This window comes from Ovis aries, chromosome 16, assembly GCF_016772045.2.
Source record: "Ovis aries strain OAR_USU_Benz2616 breed Rambouillet chromosome 16, ARS-UI_Ramb_v3.0, whole genome shotgun sequence".
Classification (NCBI taxonomy): Eukaryota; Metazoa; Chordata; class Mammalia; order Artiodactyla; family Bovidae; genus Ovis; species Ovis aries.
In genome coordinates, this window is record NC_056069.1 from 68320758 (window position 1) to 68334634 (window position 13877).

The window sequence follows — 13877 nt, forward strand, 5'->3', positions numbered from 1 at the left end:
TATATGTGGGAGTTCACTCTGGAAGAGGGGGACCACTGTGTCTCTCCTCAACCCCAGCGCAGTCATGCAAAGATTCTGTGAAGGTGGGTAAGAAGGCCATTAAGAAAAGAAGAGAGCTCTATAAGCATTCTTCAAGTGGAACGACTTCACTTTCATTTGGAACAGATTATGCCTAGAGGTTTGTGCCTAAAGTTTTTGTTGAAAACAGTGCAGATATTGGTGGTGAACTATTGAGCCAACAGTTGCAACAGAATAAAGACTCAACCATCTAGAAGTTTAACAGAAGGAGCAAGGGAAGAAGCGGTCAAGAAAACCCCTCTGAGGGTATGCGAAAGCATCAAGCACCCTGTTTTTCCATGGGCCTCAGATTTCACTGGGTGGGTTGTGGAGTAACTTGTGTCAGAGGACATCATTGAGACAGCTACAAGACTCCTAGCAATTAGTTGAAGCTAACAGTTCAGTGTGATACCAGTGGAGGAAGATGAGCCAGAAGCTTAACTAGGGAATCAGAGAAAGAGACACTCAAGAGGGGTCAGTTAAAACCACAGCTATCCTTGGTGGTAAGAAACAGTCATCCTGTATCTGTAAATGCATATTCTGTGGAGCAACATCGGGAGCTAAAGGCTGTGAGAGGAAGGTCTGACTGAATTAGTCCAGCCATCCTCTAAACAAATAAACAGGAAGAGAACAAACCTCAACTCCATCAGTAAGGCTCAGGGAAGAATTTGTATCCACAGATGCTGCAACAGGTTATACACTGTCTAATGTTCAACAACAGCAAAATTTCACAAGCCTTGCAAAGAAACAGTAAAATGTGATCTATACTTACAGGAAAAAAAAAAAATAAAGCTACAATATAGGCTGTCTTTGAGAGGACCCAGGTGTTGGACTTAGGAGGCATAGACTTCAGTGAGGCTATCATAAACTTGTTCAGAGAATTAAAGGAAAAGTGATTTTTAAATAAGAATGTTATATTGATATGTCTCATTAAATAGGATCATACAAAACAAAATCACAAAGAAATACCCCTTTGCACTCACTGTGATGGGTAGGATGGAAAAGACAGATGGTATCATGTATTGATGAGGATACAGAGAAATATTAAGACTCATAATTTGATTGTGGAAATGCAAAAAAGTGAAGGCACTAAATAAAAGTTATGCAGATCCTCAAAATCTTAATGATAGAGTTAACATATAATCTCAGACATTCTGTTTCTAGATATTTATCCAAGAGAGATGGCAACATAGATACACAAGAAACTTGAACTTAAATGTAGCTAGGGAGTGACAAAGGATGAGATGGATGGAGAGCATCACCGACTCAATGGGCATGAGTTTGAGCAAACTCCAAGAGGTAGTGAAGGACAGGGAAGCCTGGTGCACTGCAGTCCACAGGGCTGCAACAAGTCAGACACCACTCAGGGAATGAACGTCAGCAGACAACTGAACGTACTACTAAAGCGTCTGAAAAGTGGAAGCAAGCCACGTGTCTCTCAGCTGGTGAGTGGATAAACACAGCTGACACAACGGAATTTCACTCGACAGCAAGAAGAATCAAGTCCTGATACGTGCTACCATATGGATGAAACTTGGCAATATAAGGTTAAGTGAAAGAAATTACACTTTGCTGATAGGTGCCAGTGCTGTGAACATACTGAAAACCACTGATTCTTATACTTTAAATGAATGACTTCTATAATACATGAATCATATTTCAATACAGCTATTTGGGAAATACCTGGAATTTTGTAAAATGTTGAGAGATGTGCTTTATGAGTCAGACCAGGGCACAGCTGTGATGCCAAACACCCAGCCTAGGGCCTGGGGTCGAGTGTTTTACAGGTGTGGCTTCATAGTTACACTGTATTTAAGTCTCTTCTACACTTCCTAGGACATTTGTTCCTCAGTCTTCTGGTTGTCCTCAAGTCTACCCTCATTGGAACCTTCCTGACAGGAAATGAGTCAGAATTGTTCTGGTCCAGTTACATTTCTCTACTCTTGGTGCTCAAGTGTGGTCTGTTAACAAACTTGCCAAAGATGAGCTTTGCCAGCTTCTGACAGCTCCCTTGGGCTGTGAAGCATCTCAGCATGAATATAATGTTCATTGACCACTGGTGGTCTGTCCAGTTTAAGGATGAATTCAGTGAGTCCAATCTGCGCTGCTGTCTGAAAAGAAGGTTTTCCATCGACTGCCCTGCCTGGAGGGGGTCCCTGGTTCTGTGGTTTTATAATGGTGGTGTTGGTCAAGTTTGTTCTATACCCACCTCCTCCACAGGCTGTCACTGAGCTTTGCGCTTGGAACTGCCCAGAAGTGTTGCTCCGATCCACAATTGCATCTTATCTCTGATGGTTTCTGGTTAACCCCCTTGAGTATACAACATGTGAGTCACTGAGTGTATCCTGATTCAAAGATAACATCCAGGGAGAGTGATCTGGAGCAGCATGTACTGGATCTCCAACACTCCACGTTCCAAGAACCACAGAACCAATGTCACTGGATGCACGGGAGATGCACTGGATACACTGCTGGAGATCAACTGTGTGCTGAGCCTTTGTGATACAAATGAGCCACTGAATACATTATTCTCCATCAGTTTGGGAATATTGAATAGTAAAGACTTAATCCAATTGTTACACTTTTGAGATGAGGTTAGTAATTTTTCTGGAATTATGTTGTTGGAAGTTTTTATTTTTCCATTCTTTAATTTAAATTCTGAACTGACTTAGATGTATGTCTTTTCTAATTTTCTCAGAAATTCTACTGCTCATTTTCTCATGAAAATAATTCCGTTGTCAGTGGCTGCTGACCACCTGGATTTCATGTCTCTCAATATTATTGTTTAATGTATTCATATAATAGTGCAGCCATGAAATTAAAAGACACTCCTTGGAAGAAAAGTTATGACCAACCTAGATAGCATATTGAAAAGCAGAGACATTACTTTGCCAACAAAGGTCTGTCTAGTCAAGGCTATGGTTTTTCCAGTGGTCATGTATGGATGTGAGAGTTGGACTATAAAGAGAGCTGAGCACTGAAGAATTGATGCTTTTGAACTGTGGTGTTGGAGAAGATTCTTGCAAGTCCCTTGGACTGCAAGGAGATCCAACCAGTCCATTCTAAAGGAGATCAGTCCTAGGTGTTCTTTGGAAGGACTGATGCTAAAGCTGAAACTCCAGTACTTTGGCCACCTCATGCGAAGAGTTGACTCATTGGAAAATACTCTGATGCTGGGAGGGATTTGGGGCAGGATGAGAAGGGGACGACAGAGGATGAGATGGCTGGATGGCATCACTGACTTGATGGACATGAGTCTGAGTGAACTCCAGAAGTTGGTGATGGACAGGGAGGCCTGGCGTGCTGCGATTCATGGGGTCGCAAAGAGTCGGACACGACTGAGCGACTGAACTGAACTGAATTGAATAGACTGTCATCATGCAAGTAATTTATATGAAAACAATAATTCGTTGCTAATAATTTACAAATAACTACTTCAACCTTAATGCATGCCTAAAATCTTTCATCAGACCAGTTTCTACAACACAGTCTTCAGGACTTCTAGGAATTCACTGCTGTGACACAGTCTTAAACAGATTTCCCTGTCACAGACACAGTTGTAATAACCGCTGATGAAATCCTGAAGAATGTTGATATATTGAAATGTGCTTTGAGAACCACATTTTTTATCTCAAACTTTATTGAAGATCTTTTCAAACTCTGTGTTAACCAAAGAATTGGTGACAACTTGATGGATGTTGTGCCCTTATAAAAGTTTCTTTATGGAGTTATTAGAAATCCTCCCCTCTTGGTATGTCTTGCGCTTCTGTGGTTCTCACTCTAATGCGAAGAGTGATTCTGAGGGACAGGCAACTTGGTGATCAGATCTGGACTCAGCAAAGGTTGACTATGAAGCAGTAGTCATTAAAGCGAACTTCACTCCTTGTTTTAATTAGAACGAACTTAGGCACTCTGCCACTGTGAATTTACATCTGGCAGGTTTTAGGGGAGATTGAGACACGTGGAGGGAGATCTATAAACATCTTCCATGCTGAATATTGAGTCATTAGTTTATCTTCACTTTTTCAGGTACAAGCTTCAATACAGAAGTGAATTTTCGGCACAATTGACAAAATCCCTCTGGGATTAGAAACCTCCTCTAGGAGCTCTGTATATGCCCGAAGACTAGGAGTTTAGCAAAGCTGTACTGGGGAAAACAAAACAAAACAATAAAAAAGGTGTGTTATAAGCCATGCATCTCCCATCACCCTGGAGCGCCTGTGATTCCACAAACAAGCCCACCAGGGTCCTCTTTCTGCCTTTGTAATTGGGAGCCTTTTTGTGTTTTTTTTACACAGAATACTCTTTTGCACTTAAATTTTCATGTACATTTCTGTTGGAATGCCACATTTTGAGAGTCTACATTCTTGAGTAAATAAATGTAAAAGCTTACACTATTTAAACTGTCTTGTTAAAATCTATTATCTGATGTTTCCGTTGCACAGAGAAAGACTGACCATAATTACCAAGCTGTATCACTTTGCCAACAAACGTAGGCATTGTCAAAGCTATCGTTTTTCCACTAGTCATGTACAGATGTGAGAGTTGGTCCATAAAAAAGGCTGAGTGACAAAGAATTGATGCTTTTGAGCTGTGGCGCTGGAGAAGATTCTTGAGAGTCCCTTGTATAGCAAGGAAATCAAACCAGTCAGTCCTAAAGGAAGTCACCCCTGAATATTCTTTGGAAGGAATGATGCTGAAGCTGATGCTCCAATACTTTGCCACCTGATGTGAAGAACTGACTCATTGGAAAAGACCCTGATACTGGGAAAGACTGAAGATAAAAGGAGAAGGGGGAAGCAGAGGTTGAGATCGTTAGGTAGCATCACCTACTCAATGGACATGAATCTGAGCAAACTCTGGGAGATAGTGAAGGACAGGGGAGCCTGGCATGCTGCAGTCCATGGGGCTTCAAAGAGTCAGATATGACTTAGCGACTGAACAACACCAACAAAGTTCCATACGCTGTGGAATAACTGATTGCCCTGTCTGTGTCCCACAAGGATTGCAGGCACCTTCCTGAGCATCGCCCTGCTGGGTGGGCTTTGCTGCATCCAGCCCCTCTGTAGTGCACTTACCAAATGCGTCTGCTCATCAGACTGAATGAATATCCCAACAGTTTTCATACTGTGCACCAGGTTAGCAGATTAGCCATGCAGCGACACCCCTCCCCCGCCCCCACCACCAGACATCTGGGATTTCCCCTGAATGAAGAATTCTTCATGGAAGTTCAGAACTACATTTGGCTGAATTGTCTCCAGGCCAAGGTATCAGTATTCGATGCTTCCAACCTCAGAAGTATCTATCAAGACTCTGGTCAAGAGCAAAGAGAGGTATGTCTATGGCAAGCAGTAAGTTCAATTGCTAGCCAGACACGAAGCTTCTCATACCCTGATCATGTTACTTATGGCAGGCATAGTCATCCAGCCATTCATTAATTTTTTTAAAAAATCAATGAAATATAGTTGATTTACAGTGTTGTGTTAGTTTTGGTGTTCAGCAAGGTGAATATAGATTCTTTTTCATTATAGGCTATTAAAAGATATTAACTATAGCTCCCTGTACTATACAGTAAGTCCTCGTTAATTTATTTCATATATATATACACGTATATATATATATATATATATATATATACTGTATATATTTAACCTCAAAGTCCTAACTTATCTCTCCCCTTTCCCTTTCAGGAAGCATAAGTTTGTTTTCTCTGTCTGTGGGGCTGATTTTGTTTTGTAAATAATTTGATTTGTATAAAAACAAAACATAAAGTTGTCATGTGATCCAGCAATCCCATTTATGGGCATATATCTGGAGAAAACTCTAATTCAAAAACATACATGCACCCTAATGTTCATTTACTTATAGCCAAGATTATTTGCAATAGCCAAGACATGGAAGCAACCTGAATGTCCATCAACAGAGGAATGAACAAACGTGATGTGGTGCTATATATGATGGAATATTACTCAGGCATAAAAAGGGAATGAGATAATACCATTTTTGGCAGCATGGATGAAACTAGATGGTCATACTGAGTAAAGTAAGTTAGATAAAGAAGGACGAATATCATACGATATCAGTCATTCATGTACTCACTCCTTCAACAAACATTTATGTCAAGTCTGTTATGCTTGGGTCAGAGACACGTTGGACAGCGTACACTAGCCCTGATTTCTGGAAACCTGCAGCCCACTGGGGAGAAACTCTACCATCACACGAGTAATTCTTCAACAACTGTTCCAGTACGTGCTACAGGAGAGTGCACACTGTCTTAGGAAATTGTTAACAGGGTCCCTAAGGAGGACTGGAGGCTCAGGTCAACCTGTCTGAGGAACTCTCACTTACAAGGAGATTCGAGAGCCACACCAAGCTTGCTTCGCTCTTCAGCTATAGCTGCATCTCGGCCTCATGCATTTTCTGTTGCTCATCTCTTCCACCCTCTGCTTACTCTCTGTCCCCTGCTTGGAGCGCCATGTGTAAGTACTGTGTCTGTCTTGATGCCAGCCAAGGCCACTCTGAAATCTGTGAGACAGTCATACGATTTTTAGAAATATCTGAATTACATTTTTTAAATCAATGGAAATGATGAAATGAAGCAAAAGTTAAAAAAATAATTGGGAATCATTAGTATAAAGTCAAAACACTGGCAGAGCAAGCGATGAAAATTTTAAACATACTAGGACTTCCAGAGACAGAGAGAGAAAAGTACCAAATGGAAAGAAAATAATAATAGTATAAAATGCCTAGGTTGACCAAAAGAAACTTCTCTTCTGTTTAAGAAGTAACTCTGATCACCATAAAATATTAGTGAGGAAATACACTTATGCATGTTCTGAAGAGAACCCTATGCTCCACTGAAAAAGATAAAACCTCAAGTCTGTCTTCCTTTTGCTTATTAAATAAATAATGTATTACAAAATAAAGAAGATTCAAATACTATCAGGCATGTCATTATTAAGTCACTCAGTTACGTCTCACTCTTTGTGACTACATAGAGGTTCTTAAAAGAAATGATGCGTTCTCAGAAAGCTAAATACCAAACTATCAGAAAACCAAAGGCATTATTAATATAACCGTGGTGTTGGAAGAAGAGTGTGTAAGCACCCTGAAAGTTTTACCTAAGTAAAGGGTAAGTGGACGAAGAAAACAGCTCACTGTGAGAGCATAGTTATTGTTTTTTTATGCCTCATGAAAAAAATATCAGCTGAGTGGTTGGTTACTCTTAGAGGAGTGGGCTATTCAATATCAGAGGGGAAAATCATAATGATGTTTCCCAATACCTGTGCCAAGGGAAGCAAGGATGGAAGAGAACTCAACACCCATCAGAAAAAAAAAAAAAAGGAGAAAGATTAGGAAAGAAAGAATATGTGCAAAATAGATGCTGGAAATAAAACTAAACACAATAAAATGCAAATGTTGCATTCTTATAAAATTATACATGGTGTCATTTTGGATCTTAAAAATTAAGCTAAACTAGCAAAAATAATGGTACTATATTCCCAAAGAGGCCCTCCCTAGAAGCTCAGATGGTAAAGCATCCGCCTGCAATGCAGGAGACCTGGGTTCAACCCCTGGGTGGGGAAGATCCCCTGGAGAAGGGAATGGCGACCCACTCCAGTATTCTTGCCTGGAGAATCCCGCGGACAGAAGAGCCTGGTGGGTCACAGTTCATGGGGTCACAAAGAGTTGGACACGACTGAGCAAAACATGCAAACATGCACATTTCCAAAGAAAGGGAGAATGAGATGGAGGAAGAGGAGATGGATGATGTGGAGGAAAGGGAAAAAGAATTGGAACAGTTGATGAAGAAAATGTCAAACAGAAGAAAATATAGTGTTTTATATACACATAACCATATAATTTAGCAATAATGACTGCATTAAAAGGTCACAAACTTTTCTAGTCCGAAACACCTATCAAAGTTAATAATTCACTGATATGTGGACAATACACCAGACTCAGTGAAAGACACATTAGTATAGCTGAAGATGGTTCAATAGAAAATTTTAAAATTAAAATTTAGAGATAAAAATTAAGTAAACGGCTAAAGAATGTAAAAGAGATGTCGAGTACAAAGAAGTATTAACCAATGTGTTATCTAAGTTCTCAGAGAGAAGAAAGAGAATGGGAAACAAACCACATTTGAAAACAAAGAGACCTAAACAATTTCTAAATCACGTGAAAGATATCAACCCACAGAGTCAAGAAATTCGGTGAAACCAAGTTGAATGAATAGAAGGCAAATCTCATCGAGGCATACAAAAGTTAAACATAAAATAACTTGAGAGCAACAGAAATATAATATATATGTAATGATGTCATCCTTCAAGAAAACAATAATAAGGATGACAGATGATTTCTGAACAGAGATAATGGAATCCAGAAGATAGGAGGACAATGTTTTTAAAATAGTGATGGCAAAGAAATGGAAAACAGCCAAACAATTATTCTATATCCAGCAGATTTCCTTCATAACTCCAAGAGCAATGAAAATGTCTCAGAAAGACTGTGGCCGCATACCTGCAATATTAGAAGTGCTAAAGGACGTTCCTCAGGCCGAAGGCCAGTGATCCAGACTGAAACACAGAGATGGCTTGGGCATCCCCAGAAAGATGCTGACCCCTGGCCTGTTGGCTTGGTTGTGAGACTGGTGTGGTTATGACAAGGATGGCATGACACGCCTGGAAAAGAGTGGCAATGTTTCCTCTTGTTTATATGCGATTTACCCTCACAAAGCAAATTTATCTTGAATTAAAATCAGGGATACTTTTGGAAAGTATTCTTTAAATTTTTTCCAGGGAGTAACCATAAAGAAAGAATGACAGAACTGAAAAGGTATTCCATAGGTGCTGTTTAAAGTGTTGACTGGAGACAGTGCTGACAGGTTGTCGATAAACTCTTTGAAAGAGGAAGTCACTCAGTCTTGTCTGGTTCTTTGTGATCCCATGGACTACAGAGTCCATGGAATTCTCCAGGCCAGAATACTGGAGTGGGTAGCCTATCTCTTCTCCAGCAGATCTTCCTGACCCAGGAATTGAACCGGGGTCTCCTACATTGCAGATGGATTCTCTACCAAATGAGCCGCTAAACAACAACAACAACAGGGGGCTTACCAATGGGCCCCTGATCGGATAGGACTACTGTCCGTATAAGAAGAGACACCACGCATTCTTCGTCTCTTTCTGGCTTTCTCTTCACACCAAGGAAAGACCACGCGAGACACAGTGTTGGGTGGGGGGGTGGGTGCCAGCTGTAAGCGAGGAAGAGAGTTCTCACCAGAAACCAAGCAACTAGAGCCTTGATCTTGGACACCTAGCCCCCAGAACTGTGAGAGAAAGCAAACTTCTGCGGTTTCGGCCGCTCAGTGCATGGTATTTGTTGTGCCAGACTAAATAGACTAGTACCCGGGGCATTTGTGTACTGCCTCCTCCCCCAAATGAAGTCTACACAAGGAAGGGGCTGAGGTATTATCATCCTAACTGGCCGGTTAGCATGGATACTACACAACTCCTGCTGTGGTTCAGCATCCATAATTCAGCATCACCCATGTTTTGTCCTATAACAACAACACTTAACTTTAAGCATTTACGTGTAATTTTCAGTTCATGGGATTACAGGAAATGAAGAGCAAATTAATGGGCCCCAAGAGGAAGCAGAAACAAATTTAAAATGTGGCTCTTCCAGCAGGATATCAAGCAAAGCCTCTTTGACATTTCGTGGGTTTTGTTTCTTTAAAGGTTCTGCTATATATATATTTTTAAATAGAAATGACTAATGGGAAATAACAAATGTAAAGCTTGTCCTAGATTCTGACAACTCAAATGGAAAAAGCAATTTTAAGCTCAATTAGGTAAATTTAAACATAATCTGGGTTTTGAAAGCTAAAAGATCATCCCTTAAAAAAAGAAAGCAGGAGCTTTGATAAGAACATGCACTAACAGATCTTGTTTTGATAAGATACATGTGTTTGTGCGTATTTACACAGGAAATATCCTAGATGATTAGTTATAACATTTAAAAGATTAGTGATGATCTCTGAATGAGAAGGAAATGACTATTCAGTTTTGCTTGTTTCTATTTTCTAGTTCTACAATTTCTATAAAGATAAATGCTGTTGGTAATCAGCTCCTTTGAGGAACATATTCTATCTGTTCAGTTCACTTCAGCCGCTCAGTTGTGTCCGACTCATTGTGACCCCATGGACTGCAGCATGCAAGGCTTCCCTGTCATCACCAACTCCCAGAGTTTGCTCAAACTGATGTCCATGGAGTCGGTGATGCCATCCAACCATTTCATTCTCTGTCATCCCCTTCTCCTTTCTTCAATCTTTCCCAGCATCAGGGACTTTTCCCACGAGTCAGCTCTTCGCATCAGATGGCCAAAGTATTGTAGCTTCAGCTTCAGCATCAGTCCTTCCAATGAATATTCAGGACTGATTTCCTTTAGGATTGACTGGTTTGATCTTGCAGTCCAAGAGACTCTCAAGAGTCTTCTCCAACATCACCGTTAAAGAGCATCAATTCTTCGGTGCTCAGCCTTCTTTATGGTCCAGCTCTCACATGTATCTCTCAGTAGCTGCCAGCTATTGACCTCTCTTCATTTCACTAAGAAACGTGATCCCTAACTTATTGTGTTTCTGTTGATTTTTGGTTGTGGCATATTCTTTGATGAATTCAACATTCGTAACAATGGCCTATATACCCTAGGGCCTCAGAACTCTGTAAGCTTCTCTTCATCTGTCTCACTTTAGCCACTCCATCTAAGAGTTGCACGCATGACTTTGTCAATCTCAATAAGAACACAGGCTCTGAAATTTTGATTCAACTATCCCATTCTACATAAGCATCTTCCTCGTCACACTGAGGGCACTTCCTATGAACGAGGTCTCCTTTTGCTGACCCAACCTGTTTTTCCCATTTTCGCTCTCCTTCCTGTTTTCAGCTCTTTTCACTAGCTATCACTCTCTGGGATATACCACTGTCACAACCTCTTAAAAACATCTTATTTTCCTTGACGCTTCTTTTTTTTTTTTTGGTCACACTCATCTGTAGAAAGCCAAACAAAGCCTCAAAAACCCAACCAGTTTCCATGTTCAGAAGCAGCAGAACATGCCCAGATAGAAATGCTTAACTGTGCTTACTGCTGTGCTTAATTTCTGATACAGTTCTCAGAGTGACTCTCAGATCTTTCCAAGTTTTGATTATCCTTCAATTTTCTTCCTACTCTTCCAAACCACAAGTTCCCACCTACTCTGCATTTGAAAGTATCTTACTCTCAGCTGATGACCTTTCCTTACTTGCCCTTGGGAATGTAAGTGCACCCAGACCGACTTCTCTCATTGTTCCATGCCCCGCGTCCTGCAGTCACTCCACCCTCTGACTTTCTAGGATGGATGGTATTTCTCTGTGCCCATCCATGTAACCCCCAACAAGGCAAAGAGTGCTTCTGGTCACCTTTAGAGTGAAATGCAGACCCCTCAGCAGGCTTCCCTCCTGCCGCTTTCTTGCCCTGCTGTTCAGCTTGCTCACCAGGTTCTACTCACATCAGCGCCAGCATGTCTTTCGTCCTTGTCTTGGGGCCTTTGTGTTGGCTGATCCACCAACAGGAAAACTCAACTATGTGTCCAGGCAAAGTTGTTTCCTTTTCAGATCCTGCAAGACACAGCTTCAGGGTCACCATCTCAGAGAGACCTTTCTTAATATCGCAGATAGGAATGGTGCTTCCTGGGACTTTCTCTCACATATTTCTTTTCTCTGTTTTCTTTCTTCCCTTTCCTGCCTCTCTCCCTTTCTTCCTCCCTCCCATCCTTCCTTCCTCCTTCCTTTCCTTCTTTCCTTCCTTCCCTATGGATGCAAACATAGTCCGTTTGTCTTTATCAGAACTAAGAGTGATATGATGGGAGGCACTGAAATGTGTCTCCATAACAGATCTCCCAGAAGATGGCATACTAAGTGCTGTGGGAGCAATGCCACCTCAAACACCTTCATCAGAATGGAAAATCGTTTTTGACCTCCTTAATTCATTTTGTTGGAAAAACAAGTCTTATTATTAAATTGAAATTCATTTATTATTAAATTAAAAAAATTAAATTAAGTGCAAACTGTGACTTTAAAACTAGATTCTAAATTGAGTCTCATATTTATTTTTTTGACTCAACAAGATGTGTGCTGACCACATGCATGGACTCTGCTATGCGTCCATAACTCCAAAAGAAATAGGAAGATTTCTTAGAAGTCCCTTTAGGCAGTTCCTCCGTTAGTCAGGAGTCTACATTTGGTGCACACTTAATTGCATACCTTAGACCCTGCTTGGTGTGTTTGAAGCAGTGGTTGCTGGAATAACCTGGTAGAGGATGTCTCCGGAGAACAGGAGAAAGCGGAACGCAAGGCTGCTATGTGGAGTTCAGATCTCATCTCTGCTCTCTTGCTTCTCAGGACTAAGCGAAGAGAAGTGGGGATTAGGAAGCCTGCTGCCCAGGGATACTCTCGATTCAGGTACGGCACAAGACGCGAGAGCATGCACGCTCCTGCAGCCTCTGAGGAAAACAGTCCGTTCCTAGAAGTCAAGCCGACAGTTATGTTTTCTGACTTTGATCTCAAGTAGGTGAATTAACCTCTTGGTAATAAGACTGTTTCTCTAAAGCAAAGAGTCTTGAGTAGCTTACTTTCTTTGCCTAATCACTCCTTCCTACTGCACAGATTCTCACTACCAGAGGGGAAAGTCAAATTGTTTCCTACTCTTTCTGACCCCCTGGACTATACAATCCATGGAATTCTCCAGGCCAGAATACTGGAGTTGGTAGCCCTTCTCCAGGGAATCTCCCCAACCCAGGGATTGAACCCAGGTCTCCCACATTGCAGGCGGATTCTTTACCAGCTGAGCCACCAGGAAAGACAGAGAATAATGGAGTAGGTAGCCTTTCCCTTTTCTAGGGGATCTTCCCGACCCAGGGATTGAACCCAGGTCTCCTACACTGCGGAGGATTCTTTATCATCTGAGCCACTAGGAAAGCCCTATTCCCAGAGAGTCCATCTTCTTCATTCCATTTTGGAAACTCTCTGGCATTCAACTAGTGACAGGGCTAGACAGAGTAGGTGCTTAAAAATAGAGCAGATACTGTGCTTTTTACAAGAGAAATGGAGGGAAAAGGGCGAGGGAACAGGAGAATGAAAGGGAGGGAGAAAAAAATAGATAAAAATAATGGCTATTCCCTAATTACAAAGAGGGCTTTCTGGGATATTCTTTTCTTTTTGGTTTTCTTCTTTCAAGTTTGGTTTTGTTACAGTATTGTATAAGCTATAGGCGCACCGTGTTATTTTATACATAGCAGCTGAGCTTCTTAATCTCCTCCCCTGTCATCTCTCTCTCCCTGCCCCACTGGTAACACTTCATTTCTTCTCTGTATCTGTGAGTCTGCTTCTTCTTCTTCTTTTTTTTTTTTTTTTATAAAAACTATGGAAAGCAGTACACATGTTCGTGCCATCCTTGCACAGGGGTCATGCTAACCTCTGTATAATTCCAGCTTTAGGGCAGAGGCAAGCACCGAAATATTCTCAAGACTTATCGAAGCTAAAGCCCAATTATTCCTCTTTATTAAATGACTTATTTAAACACATTTAACCACAATGGGGCCAATATACAGTAAAGCACCTCAAAATGTATGAAGAGATAAATTCCAATTTAGTGAACTGAACTCTTACTAAATAAAATATAAAGATGGGCAACTCATAAGCAACAATTTTTTTCTTTTTCTGCTAACACAGCAAAATAAAAGGCTGTTTTTGACATACCTATATTAAATTTGATGTATATAACAA

The 13877-nt window shown here is 40.9% G+C and overlaps 1 non-coding gene across 1 annotated transcript; it reads right to left on the reverse strand.

Moving 5' to 3' along the window:
* Positions 1-13508: 13508 nt before the first annotated feature.
* LOC114118809 (U6 spliceosomal RNA) lies at positions 13509-13613 on the reverse strand. Its single transcript, XR_003591969.1, has one exon. It is a non-coding gene; the product is annotated as a U6 spliceosomal RNA (small nuclear RNA).
* Positions 13614-13877: the final 264 nt, after the last annotated feature.